Consider the following 18,451-nt stretch of genomic DNA (forward strand, 5'->3'; position numbering starts at 1 on the left):
ACGCTCTGTCCCGCGGGGAGGCCGGCTGTGGTCGGCACTGCTGCACAGAAGGTCTCCAGAGCCTGCTCCAGGAATTGAAAGTTTATTAACTTTTCTTGGATAACACGGCTAAATTGTAGTCACATTTGAATTTTAATTTAGTTGGGTTCTCACTTATTTGCAAAGCTAACAACTTTATATGAGAAATATTACAAATATTCAGACACTCAAATGTTGATTTTCATACGAGCTTTTTAGCATTTTAAGATAAATTTACATTTTTTTTTTCTATTAGCATCTCTTGGAAAAGACTTAGTGCCTTTTTTAGGTTGTCTATTCATGCATGTGTGAGAGACGTTACCCTTTGGGGAATTTTCTGAGACTCACATTTCTGTAGAAGCTCTTTTCAGATATACTTAAAATCTGTTCTCTTGAGAATTTTGGAAAGCAACCAGGTAGTCTAGCTTCATTCATTGGAGACTAAGCTTTGCCTTACTTGTGGGCAGCAACTGTAAAACTGAGAATCGATTTTGTATAAAGTGTATCATGTCACTTGTAGAGGAATCTGTTTTTAAAGATTTTCTCATCACCACAGTCATCTTGCTTTCTTTTATAAAATTCAAATTAGAAGTTGTTTGGTTTTTCTTGGTGGGGGGGCAGGTAATAAGGTTTATTTATTATTTAAATGGTGGTACTGGGGATTGAACCCAGGACCTTGTGCACACTACCACTGAGCTATGCCTTTTTTTTGTTTTTAACAGACTAATTCTTTGCCTTCTAAAGGAAACAAACCACCTTTCCTACGACAAATCCTACAAAATGCCCTGTGAAACATGGGAATTCTCTGGTAGTGTGATTTATGGTAATACTCTGTGACAGATCACCTTCATTCTGTTTCTTACCAGTTATGAGGGATAACTTTCAGGAATGAAGCTGTCGTGTTGTCTGGATGTTTTAGGATGATCTGTTGAACTAGCTTCATGGAGTGATAGTGAGAGCTCTTATTTATTTGGAGTTTATTTACTTTTCCAGGAGCTTTGCTGGGCACTTGACAAACATCTCATTTCAGTAATTCTCCTAAAGACAAATTTGAAGTTCCAACTGACTTCTTTGAATGGGGAGTTAGAGCTGCCATCTCTTGTTTGTCCAGATCAGTGGGTTGCTTATAGAAAACACAGGATTTGCAATGTGATATGATGTCTGTCTGAAGCCTTGAGAAACTAAAACATAATTTACATTGAGTTCTTATTTTCTGTAATTAGCATTGCAAGTTACTGGTTTCATGTTGGTTTCTCCCACCGGAAGTCAGTTCCACCAGGGAGGGACCCTGTCAGTTCTGTTCATCGTCGTGGGCGAAGTACCTACTTACTGGGTGCTCCTTAAACGTTTGTCGGGTGACTGAGTGAAAAACAACAAGACTGAACTCCTCTTCCGTCTTCCTGCCCTGTCACCATCAACAGTTTTAGGTAACATGAGATGTTCAGCCACGGCACAGAGTCTGTTTCATTTGTTCAGATGACATGTTCCCTGCTGGTCAGAGTCGAGGTTTAGATTTTACGAGGGGGATGGAAGTAGTGTGGCCCCTTAACATACTGAGCAAATATCTTGTCAGCCTCTTGAGAAGAGTGGTGTATGTTTTGGACACTTTTCTTGTTTTATGATTTACTTTCCCAGAATTTTGCATTATCTTGGAACAAGCTTCACTGGCGCTTTTTTTCTCATTTGAAGTGAAGAGCCTCTGGTAGATGTTTTTATTTTATGTTCTGAATAACCCCGGAAGCAGGGAAGTCATCCTCACTCCAGCAGATTGCTGTGCTTGGTTACTAGGCACGTTATTTAAAGTCATGTTTAGAATCTATATTCTCTTTCTGAAAGAGTAGTCTCAGGAGAGGCCATATGAATTACTGACACAAGTTACTGACTTACAGTGGGGAAGCTTTTAAATAAAATTTTTTAGTTTCAGCAGGCTGTAATCGTAGACTGTTGGTAATAGTTTTTACTGTTTAGGGAGATTTATTGCATTTCTGAAATGACTGTGAACGCTGCATGGGTGTGATAGGAAGGAAGACGTCTGGACTAGGATTTTGTTGATTTGGTTACGTTTCCCACTTGTCTCAGAGCGTTTCCATATGATTTTAGGTAAGTCACTAACATCTGGATAATCATGTGATCTATTTCCTCGATCAGGACGCTTGAGATCAGTGAAAGTGGGTGCTGTTAAGTAACGACGGTGGACAGCAGATGTAGCCCTGATGTGTGGGCAGCCTGCTTGGTGCTAGTCTGAGATGTTGGTGTCAAAGTGCACACTCTTGTGTCTGAGGCCCTTCCAAAATCGGGAGTCCTTCCCTCTCCGGACAAGACCATAGACTGTGTTGTTTACAAAGAGATAGAAACTGCAAGAACCAAGCTTCTCATCAAAGGCCTGGCCTCCCTTTTATTCCCTACGTGGTCCCTGCGTCCTGCCGCCCCCTGCCCGGAGGTGGGGTTCTTCTGTTGTCTGGGTTGCTCTGATTCCAAGTCTGCCGTGGCTCCGTCGCAGTGGGAGGTGGTGGGGGGTGGCGCTGTGGCAGAAGGGTTTGCTGTGCTTCAGGGCTGAATCTGCAGGGCCAGTTGGCTGCAGGGAGGTGTGGGAGGAAGGGAAGTGCTCTACTTGCTTTTTCTGTCGCACTTAGTACGTGAAACTGGGCTCATGGTCATGTCTTATTTTATGTTGTTTGAGCTTCTGAAAGCAAGCTTCTGAGTATTAGTAGGAACGTGAGGAAGCAGCCGGGGTCCAGAGCAGGAGGTTGGCAGGCTGCTCGGGCAGCTTCCCTGTTGCAGCTCCACAGCCCGTCCTTTGGGTGGGGCCGCAGCCTGCAGGACCTGGGTCAGGACAGCCATGGTCTGGTCCCTCGGCTTGCCCCCCACCCCCGCCCCAGACGGAAGAACGACCCCCTGTCAGGGGGTGCGGCGCTGAGCCTTGTGTGACAGGTGCTCCTGAGGGTCACAGGCAGCACTGAGGGGCCTCTTCCTTTCCAGGTGTCTTCTAATCCGTGGTCAGGCGCTGCGAGACGTATGTCTTATGTTCTTTCTTGGTCCTCACACTAACTGAGTGAAGTCAACATTGTTACCCAGGTTTTACCCCAAACAGAACAAAACCCCTGCAACTAAAGAACTTGAACAAGTGGTCCTGGTTCACGTGGCAGATGGATGTTTGAACTGAGGGCCACTTGTTTCCAAAATGCTTGTATTTTCCAGATTTCATGGTGCCTTGTTTGATTTGGTGATATGATGTCTGTCTGAAGCCTTGAGAAACTAAAGCATAATTTACATGGAGTTCTTATTTTCTGTAACTAGCATCCTCTCACAGTGAACCTCGTTTACTCTTGGTAAGCATTCTTTTCAAGCCCAGGTTTTTTTTTTTTGTTTTTTGGCCCATCAATGACAGTGGTTTGTAAATTGATCCCACATGTCAGCTTTTGTATCATTTACTTGCAAACGTGTTTAAGACAGATTTCCTGCTTGAATCTCGTGATTGGCGAGACTTGTCGCTGCTTTATCGGCTTGTGTGTCATCGTGCTTCCCTTTGAGGCCTGGTCAGGTGGTGGCAACCCCGGATCTGAAAGGCTGCTACAGCACACTAGACAGGAGAGAGTGCGAAGTACGTCTGCGCCCTGGCAGTTCTCCCTCTTTTCCCTCAGTATGTTTGTAATAGTTTTGAGGTTTAGACGTTGAGAATATCGCATAGGATTTGAAGTCAGTATTCAGAGAAAACAGATAATCTGCACCTCAATCCACATCCTGCCCTCTTCTTCTCTAGGAGAACTGGAAAGTTCTACCACTTCCAGAAAGAACCACTATCCAGACGATTCCTTCCTGGTGTCTTTCAGTTGGGATGTCTGTGAGTTTCTCCACTGGGTTTGAGAGTCGTTTGATTCATAAAGGGGAAGTATTTCAGAGGCATAATTTATCAGACGCTTTATGACCAGAGAGCAGAACATAGGCCGGGCAAGGGGAATGAAACCTGATGTGCTGAACGTGCACGTTGTGCTCTGCACCTGACCGCCCGCATCCCCACTTTAGTTTCCTCGAGAACTTCGAGAAAGGTGGCACTGCCCCCATCCGAGAGGTGAAGGGACTGAAGCGTGGAGGGTGTGACTTCTGGAAGCGGTGAGACAGGAATCTGCACCTGAGCCGTGGGCCTCTGAAAGCTGCAGGTGTGTGTGTGCTCGGGTCTGGATTCCTTCTTTGCCCTCTGCTGAGCGACGATCTTCCCGGCAGGCGGGGCTGAAGCTGTGAGCTCTTCTTCCCTCACATTCAGATTCGTCAGTTCTGTCTTTGTTAGAGTGAGGCATGGCTGGCAGCTGTGTTTCACAGCTAAGCCATGATCTTCTCCACAAGCTGGCCGTAAGAGACGTTTGTTACTGGCCTCGGAAAGAGGGAGGTTGTCACGCAGCTACGGGACTTGGAGAAATCGTGTATCAGCTGTGTCCTGCGTGTGCAGAGGTGTGTTCCTTTGTACCGCCTGTGGCTTGGCGGACCCCCAGGCTGACACAGCTCTCAGTCTTGATTACCTGCTGGACTGGTGGCTTTATGTCTCATTCATATTAATCTTGGTAGAACCCTGACGAGGTAAAGTTTTATACCTGGGGAAGCTGAGGCTGCAGAAACTCTCACAAGGGGACCAAGGACACACAGCTGGTTGGCGGTGAACAGGGACGTGAACTCTCACCTGCCTGTCTGGAAGCTGGAGCTCTTCTCTCCCCCGCAGCCCTCCCTCCCTCCTAGCTCTGCGTAGGAGAGGGCCAGGCTCAGACGTCCTGTCTGCGTCCATCTGAACTTGCGTCCCTGTAGCTGTTGCCAGGTTGTGGTAGCTGGCAGATGGGAGGGTTTGGTTTCCGTAGCCTGCTGGTTCTCTACCCTGGCCTCACATCACACACCAGAGAACCTTTCAGAAATACCTGTATTCCAGTTCTGCCCACATCTAGGTAGTCATGGGCTCTGGTCCTGGGGCCCATGGTGATGTCTTTGAAAAGCATCAGGGGCTTCATGGCGCCACCAGGACGGAGGCCCACTGCCGTCGGCGCACGTCTGATGGGCCCCTCCACGTTTCGGTGCCCATGCAGGTGGCCCATTGCCAGTTCATACCCGCACTGCCGTGGGGAAGCCCTGAATTAGCACGGTGATGCAAATACCTTGAGGAAGAATGGTTGTCCCTTCCCGTCCCCACGTCCCAGATCCTGGACCACCTCAGATGACTCTGGGCGGGTGTGTTCAGAGGTCCCTTCACCAGCCCCTTTACAGGAGGGAGAACCTAGTCTTAAGTGAGAATAAATCCTGTACTTGAACTTTTCCTACCTGAAGCAAGTTTTGGAACTGATCCTGTCCATAATCTTGAAATACAAGGCAGCTAATGTCACAGTAAGATGTCTCGCTGCCCCATCTAACCTTTCTACTTGAGACACGTGTGCCTTATTCTTTCAGACTCTAACAGCTAACATCTAATTTTGCATATATAAAGGCCTGAATTCATGTCTTATCAGAACTGGTCTTAGCAGAACTTTGTGTGGGAGGTGTGAAGATAAAATTTCAGGAGTCTTTGAAAACGGTATTTCTTCTTTTTTTTTTTCAAAATAATATTTTTATTAAATAACATTTTGAATGATGATTTTGAATAAAAAATAACACTTTGTACTTAAGAAGGAGATGTTCATATGAAGAAGTATTTGTAATAAAAGTGATGTTGGGGAGGAAATCGAGATCATTTTTAAAATGATCACTTAAAGGTGCTTATAGCTTCCCCTGGGTTAGTGCCGGGTGAAGTTCTGATGACACAAGTCGTCTTTTGGAGCATAAGCCAAAAAAAAAAAAAAGGTAAAGAAAAAAACACGGGTAGACACTAGCGATTTCGTGAAATTCGAGGCCCAGTTCAACAACCCTGGCAGTTGGAGAAGCGGTTTGAGAACTCGGCGTCAGCAGGGCAGGAATTTGTGAGCTGTCAGTCCAGAGCAGAGGCTCTCCATCCAGGCTGAACGTCAGACTCATGACCCATGTCAGGGTACCCCACACAGCAGTCAGATAAAACCATCTGAGGAGCTTCCCAGGTAATTGTAACGTTCAGCCAAGGTTGAGAACCACTGGCCTCTCAGCTGCCACCAGGGTGAGTGACTGATATGGGGGCAGATGTGCCCATCAGTCATTTTGGAGTCCCGCAAGGCTGGCCTTCTGCGGTCCTGGAGGGCAGAGGCTGGCTCTGACCCTTTTCTGTCCCCCAGCACCTCTGCCAGGTGCACAGTGAGCATTTGCAAGTCAGTTTCATTTCTTTTAAAGTATTCCAGAACTGAAGCTGCTCCTCAGATCAAACTGGTTTTATCCCCCAGATGAGCACAGTCCTAGGCATGCAGGCAGTAAAGTGAAGGCACACGGGAAACAGGACAGGCTGTTTTCCAGAGTGTGGAGCAGGGCAGGCAGGCCCAGCGTGGCGGGAGTGACTTTGTAAAGGTGGAGGGGAAAGCATTTCTGATCAGCAGGAGGAGGGATCCGTTTGTCTGGAAGCCCTGTGGGACAGGGAGCGCCCAGAAGCATTTCTCTGCCTGTTCTGTCTGGATCTTCCAGCAGCCCAGGAACAAAGGCATGTTATTGTTGTACCTTCAAATGAAGTTACCCCTGCTTCCCAGGTGCAGGCTCAGGGTCCTCCCGAGTCCCCTTCGGATGCCGTGGGGAAAGGACAGAGCCGGGAGCCTGGGCTTTTCAGTTACATTTTTGAGGAAAAGAACTAAATACCAATTTCAAATGGGCGGCTCTAAGTACTGTTTAGTTACAACAAAAATGATTTTATTTACCAGAAAGGAACTAGCTGAGAAGCAAAGAAAATGCAGTAAAACTTGCTAAAGTTAAGGAACACCGACTTCCACACGCTTTCAACGTGTGTTCTTGAAGTCAGATAATTTCCCTGATAATCTCTTTAGGGTGTGAAGGCTGCTGGCAATACTGATGCTAACATTTTTTTTCCATAATGGCATATTATCAGAAATTCCATGTTTAGAAATGAATGTGTTTAAGATTTGAAAGATTATGGACTTCTAAAAATTAAATCATTTTCATAATTTATTCATAATATGGAAGAACATTGGTGTTTCCCCCTTGCTCAGCATTATTTAAATATTTTTTTCAGTAACACCCCGGCATCGCATTGTCAGTTTTCTCTCCTCGTTTCACAGCCTTCTGTGCCTCTGTGCGCATCATGAACGAGGAAGTCGACAGAGCGGGTCCTTGTGAGCTGACATCTTGTATCTGCTCTGTTTGGACTAGAACCCTAATCTTCAAAAGCATTTTCTCCCTGAAGTTATACTTTATCTGTAATTAATCTAAATTTTAACTTAAAATAAGGCAGCCATCTATTATTGACATTTTTTAAACTGTTAAACCCTCTGATCCTGAAATGGGTGAAGTAGAGAACGTAGCATTGGAAGCTCAGAGTTCAGTGGGGCTCTGCCCCAGGTGTGTGACCTGTGACCAGGTGACCTTTTCCGACGTAACTCCCCTTTTCAGTCCCAAATGGAACTGGAATAAGCTGTGCTCTCCTTACCTCTGGAGACATTGCCAAGATTAAGAACATGTTCTCATTACTTTGTGCCGTACCCTGAGTGGTTGTGGCTCACCCCCCATCTCCCACGCCCCCAGCTCTAGTAACTGTGTTGAGATCCTGACCTCCAATGTGATGGTATTGGAAGGTGGGCCTTTGGAAAGTGATGAGGTCGTGAGAGGGAGCCCAGTGATGGGATTAGTGCCCTTATCAACGAGACCCCAGGGAGCTCCCTCGCCCCCCATCATGTGAGGATGCAGCCTGCCATCCTGGTGCCTTATCTGGCACCAGGTCTGCTGGCGCCGTGATCTCAGACTTCCCGGCCTCCAGAACTGCAAGATAAGTGTTTGTTGCTTGTAAGCGACCAGGTTTGTGGTGTTTTTCTTATGGCAGCTCGAACTGAGACAATCTGCCCTGGTTTTCTGAAAAAAGAGGATCTGCAGGGCGGGGTGGTGGTGTTGCCGTGAGTAACTAGGTCTGACAGGTACGGAGGTCACAGTGGTTTTGCTTTTGTTCCCTTTTGTGTGTGAGATTCACGAGGTGCTGTAACATCAGAAGCTTATGCTTTCTACAAAAGTTAGTAAAATCAAGTGTTTGTACAAGGTTTTACCCACAGTGATAATGGAATGCTTTATTTGAAAGAAGCTTAATTTTAAATACGGAAATGTGTTGGGGCCTGAGTTTCTCTGCCCACGTGTTATGGCGTGTGTGGATTCCTTAACACTGTCTTCAGTGACCTTTGACCTCACTGGGTTTTTCTGTTTAGTTAGCATTGGGCTTTTCTTCGTAAGACTGAAAAATCAAGACCTGGGTGATAGGTGTAATTTCCACATTTGCCTCCTAATTAACTGGGTACGGGAAGGCAGCCTTTTTTCTGACAGCTGCCTCACGTGGAAACTGCCTGCCCTGTGATGGCAATGCCTCCCCTGCCTGTGTTACTCGCGGCAAGAAGAGCCCGGCTGGTTAAGATTCACAGTGACTCAGAAACCTCACTTAAGCCCATGTGTCTGCTGCTAAGAAGTAACAAAATTAATTGCTCTCTCTGTACCTGTCTGCTCAGAAGTTGGTCCTTCAGGAAATGAGATGACAGAAAGGCAGGTGATTGAGAGGGAGCAGGGGGCCGAGGATGACGTGTGGACTGTTGTCCAGTAGATTTGGGTGTCAGGGAAGGGCTTTGCTCGGTGTTTCAGGTTTAATGAGACAGCTGCAGAATGTCTCGTCAGTTTCTGGAACAGGCTGAGCCCTTCCCACCTGATCACGTGGGTGCTCCCTTCCCTCTGTTTGGAAACGGTTCCTGTCCTTTTGAATGGCTTGTCTTTCTCATCTTGGCTTAAATGTTACTTCCTCAGACCGGCCTTCCTGGACTGCTCTTCTTTATCTAAAAATCAGGTCTGCTTTCCTATTTTATAGGTTTCTATTTCTCTCCTACCTAAATTCTCCGCATTACTCACTGACTCAGCAGATGTGTTGAGTGAATGAAGAAAATGCTGGATCGCGTCAGGAAAGGGGCATGAGGTACCAGGAGCAGCTCTGCCCAGGATGCTCTCTGGGCTGATGGTGGTGTCGACACCCGCTTTGTCCATTGTGGCAGCCACCACCCCACCCCGTCTTGAGCACTTGAAATGTGGCTTGTGCAACTGAGAAACTGAACTTTTTACTCTGTTTAATTAATTCAAATTTAAGTAGCCACAAGTGACTAGTGGCTACTGTATTAGACAGCACAGATCTAGAGGATGTGAGTTTGTTAGCTTCCAACATTTAAAAATATTACCATAAGAGGGGATGGTATAGCTCAGTGGTAGAGTGCATGCTTAGCATACACAAGGTCCTGGGTTCAATCCCCAGTACCTCTGAAAATAAACAAACATAATTACCTCCCCCACCAAAAAAAAAATTAAAAAAAAATTAAAGTATTACCATAGAGTACAAACCCATTAATCACAGGTAATTTCTGTGGCCGAACAGGCCTTCTAGAAGCAGTACCACGTGTACAGCTCATGTTACAGCGTGTGACAGGTGTGTGACGGTCTCCTTGAGAAGCATAGGAAGGTCCTACGTCCTCAGTGACATTCTGTGATTTAGGATTGTCATTGCATTTTCCTTCCATTCTTTATTTTTTACTTTTTTATTATTTTAATTGCATTAGCTCAATAGGCTGGAGCCCTCCTGGGTTTTCGTTTGCGGGAGGAAGCGTCCGGGAGCAAAGGCTGGGCTTCTCTGCATCCCAGCCGCCTGCAGGCTCCTGTGCTCTGCTGCCAACAGTCAGCGGGTCCCGACGCGGTGGCTGCCTTGTGACTGCCCTGTGTGGATCTGATTTTGGAGGCCAGAAGCTTTTCAAGTGAAGAATAAGATTAAAAAGAAGAAGAATTAGCAGATTAAACTTTAATAATATGTTAGTACTTTCTAAGTGAAGGTAGGATTAAGAAAAGAATGATCAGGATAAGCTTTAGTAATGACTGTATTAGAGCCATCAGATTTAAACTGCTGACGTCTTGTCTATGTTGTCTTAGTCAGGTGTTAAAATTAGAAATAAAAAGAACCAGTAGTTGCATCTTTTACTGTATTAAAAGTAAAATGTTTAAAAGTCACGTTTTGAACATGAGAGTTTTAAAAATTGTGTTAAAATATATATAATACAATTGACCGTTTTAACCACTTGAGAGTGTGAGGCTCGGTGGCATTCGTGCAATTACATCATTGCATCGCTGCCGCCGTCCCATCCCTTCTCTAGAGCTTCTCCATCTTCCAGACTCGCTCACTGAACACTGCTCCCCACCTCCCCACCGACCGTCCCCTGTAACCACCATCTCTGTGAATTTGATGATGAATTTTAAAATTCTTTTATGTATTCATTGTCCAGGGTAGTATGTAATACTGGTATCTATGTGCCTACAGGAATCGTCTCTTTTAAAATGACCCTGACCTAACTAAATGCATGATTGCCTTTCTTTGGGAAGCGTAGACACGTCTCGTTAAGGACTGGAAATCATCCGATTTAGTCGCTGCTCCCAGCCATCGCTAACCTTCCACACTCACCCTGAGAAAGATCGTTTCTCTCATTTTAAAAGACAGTAACTCTAGAAAATCACTTTTAAGTGCCAGGTGCTAAGATGGCATTTGTGTGTGTGTTATATGCTTGGGATTCCAGTCTTTTTACCAGTCTCCGTGGGGAAAGGCAAAACGAATCAGAAACAGTCACTTAATGTTCTTAATCCCAAACTAATAAGTTGGACTTCCATGGAATGCTTATAGTGGTTCCTCAAGTCCTGGTTCTGGAGTTTTGGTGGACATGTAGGGTCATGTTAAGACAACAGTCATCTATTCCTATTTTAAGAATTTGTGTTGATGAAGAAGGAACGGTAAATTTTGTCAGACGTCTTCAGAGCCGCTGGGGGGCTGATCATGGTTGCTTCTTCTCTGATCGGGGGTCCGTTAGAGGACCGGGCTTCCTCCCGTGATTCATCCTTGCGTTCTCCACGTGGCCTTGGGGTGGTCTTCCCTCAGTGGTTTCGCGGTCCTGTTTGTCATGTTTTACTTGCAATTCTTGCAGATAGTTGTAAGTATGCGTCTTATTCATCACAGAAACAGCTTCTCAAAGATCGAGAACTTTTTAGTGATTGTTACCCATCAGCTCATTTGCAGTTTTGAATCCTCTTCAGTTGAGCTGTGGCATCTCACCTCCTGACCAGTGTTTTCACTCTCCTTCTTGAAATGCTGCTCTTTCTCAGCTTCTGTGATGCTTGGAGCTGAGCTCCCCGCTCCCTGATGGGTTCTTTCCTCGTGGGGCCTCTGTCTGTCTCCCTGGAGCCTCCCTCCTTGACCTGTTCCTCCCTAGTGTGACATCAGTGCGGAGGCCGTCGCCGAGGACGTCCATCCACACCTCCCGGCAGCATGGGCAACACAGTGCGTCTAAGAGAATCTCAGTCCTCACCCCCACCCTGAGTCAGCGCATCCCCTGCGTGTGCCTGCTCTGACGCTTCCCTGCTGATCCCGGCTGCACCCTGCGTTGAGCACCTGCTGCGTGCCAGGCCCGGAGCAGCCAGGTACCAAGGAGGGCGAGTGGGGGCAAGAAAGGCAGGCAGCAAGAGCAGATGCCCTTTTCCAGAGGGAGAGATGGGCACCAGTGCAAGAAGGAGTGAATGTGTCCTAGGAAGGAGGTGGGAGAGTTGCAGGGTTATTACTTGGACATTACATCTCTGCATGAAGAAGAGTTATTTAAAAGCAAAAGCGAGCCATGTGATTTTTGTAACAGAGAGACCAGATTCACTGCATCGGAACTTGGATGATTTATAAGTCTTTAAACCCCGGTGGAGGAAGAGTTATTACTTAATAATATCATAGATACTCACTTTTATTTAAAGAATCTTGGGAGAAGATGAATTAGAAACTTCAGGTACTGTGTTTTCTTCTGCCAGAGGGTTTGGTCAGATTACATTTCTGTCATTGGCGTTTTGAAGCTGAGGACAACAGAACTGTTAGAACATGAATTTTTAGAGCCAACTTTGGCCACGGTGGAGTGACTGAGGCTGAAGGTCAACAGTGTGATTGATCGGCTGATTAGAATTCCTTTTAAAACAAATTGGAGGTGGCAGATGTGCCCCCGGCAAAAAGTCCTGCGAGGAAATGAATCTCATCAGCATAGAAAACTTCTTGGATCATCAGAAAACGGTTTAATGTTTAAAATATAAATGCGCGCACACAGAGACGTGACCTGCATGGGAATTCCTGTTTGTGCTATTTTACAATGTAGTGTCTAGTCTGATCTTCCTGTTAAATTATACACAGGCACTAGGTTGGGTATGTGTTTTATTTCTGCTTTAGTGGCTGGTACCCTAAACGTTAAATGTATTTATCAGTTCGATTTGTCCACTTTCTGTATTTCTCTGTATTATATTTGGGGTCTTCTCGGTGATTTGGATTTGTGATGAGTGAGGTGTTTGTGTTTGGGATCCCTGGCTTAGAGGGAGGCAGAGGGGCCAGGGAGGAAGCAGGGACCAGTGTTCAGGAAGGGAAGGGAGGAGTAAGGCACAAACAATGGAGAAGGATGTGTATATGTTTGGGGGGGATTGGGGAGCATCTGTTGTCCTGGAAAGAAGGGCGAGGCGGTGGTCCATGGAGAACTAAAATTTCTCAGGAACTTAATACATGTCAGACACCAAGCTATGCACTTTTGTGTGTATTACATCCTCATGATGACCTTGGCATGGTAGATACTGAAATTATTCGTAATTTCAGAGGAAAAAAGGAAAGCAGGTGAGAAGATACCCAAAAAGAACTTCTGAAAGAAAAGAAAAGTAGTGGTGACGATGGTGACGGTTGTGAGAAGCAAGATTGCTTCAACGTGGCTGCGTGTTTTTATTCCAGTGTTTTGCGGGGAGGATGTTGGGTCTTAGGTAAGAGTCACAGGTTAAAGCTGGTTATTAAGCTGGGGACATGGGGGCTAGTTGAATCTCTACTTTTGTGTATGCTTAGAAATTTTCATAAAAAGAGGATTTTTAAATGACAAAGCAAAGAAGTAAAATAGTCTTGGTTGTGCTAAAACGTGAAAGACTGTTTATGGACAGCAGGGGACTTTCCTGTCTCCCCACCATCAGGCCGATGGAACAGCATTACCCTAGGAACCTGTTTTTGAGGCAGATTTACTAACAAACCATTTATGATTGTAAATCAACTATACTTCTGTAAACACATACACATACACAAAATCCAAAGCATTTAGAACGTAGGCAATATAATTTTTTTTTTTTTAATGTGGTCTCAGTTTGTGTGTGAAGACTGCAGAAATTAGCTGGTTTCTTCATCTGCATCCAGTTGCAGTGAATTGCAGTGGAAGTTTTGTCCCAATAAAAGAACGCTGATGCTAGAAGGAAGCCCAGGGCTGGAACCATCTCACTGCAGGAGGTATACAACTCCGAAAGGGACCAGCATCTAGTCAGTGAACATCTGTTTCTGCAGAGCATGGTAGTGGGGTCTGGAGGGAGGGCCAGAGGCAGGCAGCTAAGATAGTAGCTGGCATGTACGTGGAGGGTGTTCGCTGTGCCGGGCACTCTGAACACTTCGCATGTATTCAGTCCTACAGCAGCCCTAGGAGGCAGGGGCTGTTCTTTCTTTTTTTTATTTTTTTATTGTGATAAAATGCACAAGACATTAAAGTTGCTGACTAAACCATTTTTAATCGTGCAGCTCAGTGACATTAAGTATATTCACATTGTTGTGGAAGCCATCACTACCACCCGTCTTCCCAGACTGAAACTCTGTCCCCAGTAAACATGCCACACCCCCCCTGCCCCCAGCCCCTGGTGCCCACCTCGCTCTCTGTCTCTGGGTCTGAGTACCTCACATACATGAAAGCACACAGAATTTTCTTTTCATAACTGGCGTATTTCATTTGACAAAGTATCTTCAAGGTTCATCTACGTTGTGTTGTGTGACAGAATTTCCTTGCTTTTTAAGCCTGACTCAGATTTCATTGTCTGGTTGTTCCACATTTTATTCGTTGTTCTTTGGGTGGACACTTGGGTGGCCTCCACCTTTCGGCTGTTGTGAATATGTTGCCATGAACATGAGTGTGCAAATGTCTCTTCTAGGGTTTACTCTCAGTTCTTTGAGGTTTATTCCCAGAGTGGAACTGCTGGATCTCATGGTAACTCTGTTTAATACTTTTAGGAGCCGCCAGACAGTTTTCTACAGCACCTGCTTCATTTTACGTTCCCATCGGCCGTGCACCAGGGTTCCAGTTTCTCCAGACTGGAGGTAGGTCCTGTTCTTGTTTCAGTGTCACTGAGGAAGGAGGTGCAGGGAGGTGAAATGAGCTCAGTGCTCATGTGCAGACTTGAATTTGAGGCCCGCAGTCCGACTGCAGAACCTCTGAGGCTCAGAGAGGCTCAGAGACAAGGTTAGGGCACTGTCCGTGGGCTCAAATCCAGCCGCCTGTCTTCAGAGTTCACGTTGTTACGCATCTGATTCAGTGGTTGGTTTTTCTTTTTTCTTTCTTTTTTGGACAAAAGTGCCCTTTATGAATATTCCAAATTTTGTAGAAAGGTATTGTATTTTGGATATACATGTTTTTTCCCTGCCTTTCTAAATTTATGCTTTAAAATGTTCTGTTATTTGAAATACCTTTTAAGATGTATGCAATATGTTTGATTTTCCTTTTATTTAAATTTTTGGTTCAAATTTTACCTTTAAATGTTTTGAATAAATATGAATTGATTTCTGCTGGAGTTTTGTATATATCTCTACTCTACCTGTTTCTGCCAAAATTTTGCTTTTGAGTAAAACCAAGCAAAACTGTCTGAGCCAGATTTAAATTGGGGGAAACTTGGAGGGTGTCAGTCATAAACTTTGTGGACCTTTCTCTGTTCAGATGAAGTGAATTTTCCGTCTTATCAGTAGAGGAGCAGCACCTAGGAAGTGTGGCATCTTTCACCCCGTGTGTGTTTTGCCCACAGGGTTTGCATTCTCCCTCAGAGAGTGGGTATGGGGGACTTGGTGGTGTTCTGAAAATTGTGCCACCCCCAGTGGCTCAGCTGGGCCCAGGTGTCAGCTCGTGTCACAGCCTGTCTCCAGAGCCCCTCCCATTGCTGCCAGGGAAGTGCCCCCCTGTGAATGCAGACTGAGGGTCTCCTTGACCCTGCTCATCTGGGCAGGCCCTCTGGGTGGGTGACCTCTGCTGCATTTTAAGGATTGGTGAGGAGGGTGCCTGTGTGTCGTGGCCCCGAGCCCCTCCCAGGTTGGGGGTGAGTGGTTTGTACGTATGCAATCATAGCTGGGTGTGAGGTTTGGACAAAGGTCCCAGCGTATCCAGGACCCACAGTCATGTTCAGGTGGGCTCTCTGAGCTGGACGGTATCTTCAGAAGACTCTCTGATTCGGTGGTTCCCAGCCTTGACCATGCGCTGCCTCCACCTGCCGAGATTCTGAGGTAAGTGGCCTGGTGTGTGCACTGGCCGGTGGGAGTTTTAAAAAGCTTCACAGAGGGTTCTCAATGCATGGTCTAGGTCTGGGATAGTTGCTCTAATTCCTCTTGAATACCTTATTCTTCGGCCTCTAGTTAAGATCTTTTGCACTGCAAAAGATCCAGAAATCTCTTTTCTCAGGGCGTCCTTTCTAACAGGGATTGCTGGAAAATATTCCTCACACACACAGAGACTCTCTTCTATTTTGTTTATTTGTGTTGGAAGGTGATTTTCATATCCTTACGGCCACGTCTGTGCATTCAGCGCTGGTCACCGTAGAGAACGGGTCTCGCTCCCTCTGCGGGGCCTTGAGCCCAGGACTGTGGGGCAGGGACAGCACTCTGCGGGCCTGGATTTCACTGCCAGTTCCTGGCACTGCGTTCTGAGGGCGCTTACAGCCCATAAACTGAAGATTGTGCTGGGTTTGGGCCGACGCTTCTGCAGTTCCTGAAGGTTCTCATTCCGAGCCTCCCTGCCTCTGCGTTTAAGCACTCAGCATGCCACCACTGCGGGAACCCTGGCCGTGTCTCTGAGTGAACTGCGTGTGCACCGGGGTTCCCACCGGGGGTCCCTCAGGTTAGCGGGATGCTTTGTCTTAGACTCTCCTGGGCCCTCAGGGTTTGTTTAAAAAGACAGAGATGGGCCTGGCATCATCCTCCCTGCGTGACTGCAGCTTTAAGAGTATTTGGTTGAAAGTTCATTGAAATTTAGAGATGAGGTTTGGGGTTTGGGGAAACAAATGTTCTCCTTGCTCTGGTTTTGTCTGAAAAATGAGTGTTTAGATGTAAAATTTGAACACTGTCATTGTTTGCATTCTGTGTTTCTGTGTGAGCTCTGTCAGCAGTTGCAGCGGAAAGGCCGTGTGGTCCACGCAGCTTCTCTGCTGTGTTTCTTAGAGACTCACCCAAGAGCAGAAGGTGACGGGCTTAACCCCACTTGTTGAGGACAAGGACCTCCTTACCCATCCCAGACCCTTTTCAGATACAGGCAGAGCAGAGACGTGCATGCCTGTGTGTGCGCGTGTCCACGTATGCAGTGTCGGCGTGAGTAGGCGGCCCTCTGTTTGTAGGCGTATTAGCTGCTGCTTGAGCCTGGCGGCACAGCAGTTCTCTTAGAGACCTGCCGTTGGGCCTCCTTGTGTTTTTGAAGAGAGCACATTTGGGTTTGACATGACTTCACCTGTAGGTAGTTTCAGGATAGTTGTGGGCACTGGAGTGGGAAGGTAGCTTTTTTCTCACGTTTGTGTGAATTTCTCTCATTAGTCATTTGCCTTGGCGACAGGCGTGCGTGGAGGTGGGCAGTGGAGCGAGGGTCCTGCTGGACGAGGGGGACTGATTGCTTAGATCAGAAGCCAGGGCATCTGATCATTTCTGTTGTCTTGGAAAATGGAGGCGGGACTGATGAACACAGAAGAGTCTGCGGCTGAGAAGGCCGGGGCGCAGGGAGCTCACTGGAAATTCTGAGAGGGCAGGGCTGTGTGTTACTCACCCGGGTTTTTCCAACAGAGGATGCCTGGCAAAAACGAGGAGATTCACTGTAATCGTCTGTCTCCTGTTCAACAAAACTGGAATAACACTTGTTAGTTTTAGAAAAACATACCTGTTTCACAGTTGTATTAGTAGCCCCTCCAGCTCTCCACCCTAATAGAGTATTTGATTCTACACGTCCTGAATGAAGGTGACACAAACTGTCACTAATAGAAGGGAACCATTTCTAAAAATATTTTTTCTCTCAGAGATGATGCTGGCTTTGAAAGACCCAGGAGGTGGGGGTGAGGGCGGGGTGAGTGTGGAGGAGGGGCTGACAGAACTTCCTACAAAACAGGGGGCTACAGCTTTAAAGAGAAATTGCCAGTACCTTGCTGACTTCTTTATGTCAAACATCCAGCACATTAAAAACTAAGGTAAGGCAACAGAAGAGTAAGCTACCCATTGCCGTAACCCCTGACCTTTTCTTAGTGACACGTGGCTCTCATCAGTCCCTGGAGGTCAACAACCAGGGGCTCGTCAGAGGGAAGGAAGTCGCAGGGAGAACAGATGGGAGGAGAGACCAGAAAAACCATCCCAACTGCCCTGCATGTCCTTCCCTCCCGGGCGGGGCGGGTGGAGCCCAGGTGTGTGATCAGTGGCAGGAGGGCTCAGCAGAGGTGTGGGTCCTGCCGTCCCCGGGCTCAGGGGACAGGATTAGAGGAGGAAGGAGACAGGCAGGGTGCCAGTGGCTGAGGAACAGGAGGGCACATGGAGCAGACGTTGACTAATAAGCACCGCAAAGCATCAGATACTGGGGTTTATGCCCCTTATCTTACTTTCTTTTAATCGATGTACAGTCAGCTTGCAATGTTGTGTCAGTTTCTGGTGCACAGCATCATGTTTCAGTCATGCACATGCATATATATTCCTTTTCATGTTCTTTTTCATTATAGGGTACTGCAAGATATTGCATATAGTTCCCTGTGCTGTGCAGTGGGACCTTGTTGTTTGTTTATTTTACATATAATAGTTAGTATCTGCTACAGCTCTTATTTCATTTAAACCTTACAGCGACATTATGGCGGGTACAGATTTTATAAGAAGCTGAGGTTTAGCCAGATTAAGAAATTTTCCCAAGGTCAACAGAGAGGAGAGTAGCGTAATTTGAATTTGAGTCCGTTTTGTTGGATTCCAAGTCTGTTTCGGAGACTTCTTTGCTGAATCCCTGGGCAGGGAGACTGGACATGGAGCGATGAGAGCTTTGGCCTCAAGGATGAGCGTAAGAACACGGGAACAGCAAAGCAGAGACCCTGCAAGACCCTCACCGCGCTGGCCATTTAAAAGCGGCCCGGAGCTCCCTACACCTCCCTGCGAGGGTTGGCCCCAGCTTGCCCCTCGGTGAATGTGCCTGTGGGGTGAGGTGGCCCCACATTGAAATCAGTGTCCTCCTGATGGTGAGTGTTTGTTGCACAGGCGTGCTCT

At 46.6% G+C, this 18,451-nt stretch overlaps 1 protein-coding gene across 6 annotated transcripts in view; it reads left to right on the plus strand.

Moving 5' to 3' along the window:
- Window positions 1–18,451, plus strand: part of FARS2 (phenylalanyl-tRNA synthetase 2, mitochondrial) — a 309,951-nt gene that overhangs the window by 3,726 nt on the left and 287,774 nt on the right. For 4 of the 6 annotated variants that reach the window (XM_031435245.2, XM_010992409.3, XM_064476159.1 and 1 more), the window contains exon 2: window positions 14,210–14,296. The exons of 1 other annotated variant lie outside the window; for it this stretch is intronic. The gene's annotated coding sequence lies outside the window, so the exon portion shown is untranslated. Of the gene's footprint in view, window positions 1–11,378; window positions 11,587–14,209; window positions 14,297–18,451 lie in introns of all 6 variants that reach the window. One more of the 6 variants, XM_031435246.2, reaches the window with a different exon arrangement.

This window comes from Camelus dromedarius, chromosome 19 (assembly GCF_036321535.1).
Source record: "Camelus dromedarius isolate mCamDro1 chromosome 19, mCamDro1.pat, whole genome shotgun sequence".
Lineage (NCBI taxonomy): Eukaryota > Metazoa > Chordata > Mammalia > Artiodactyla > Camelidae > Camelus > Camelus dromedarius.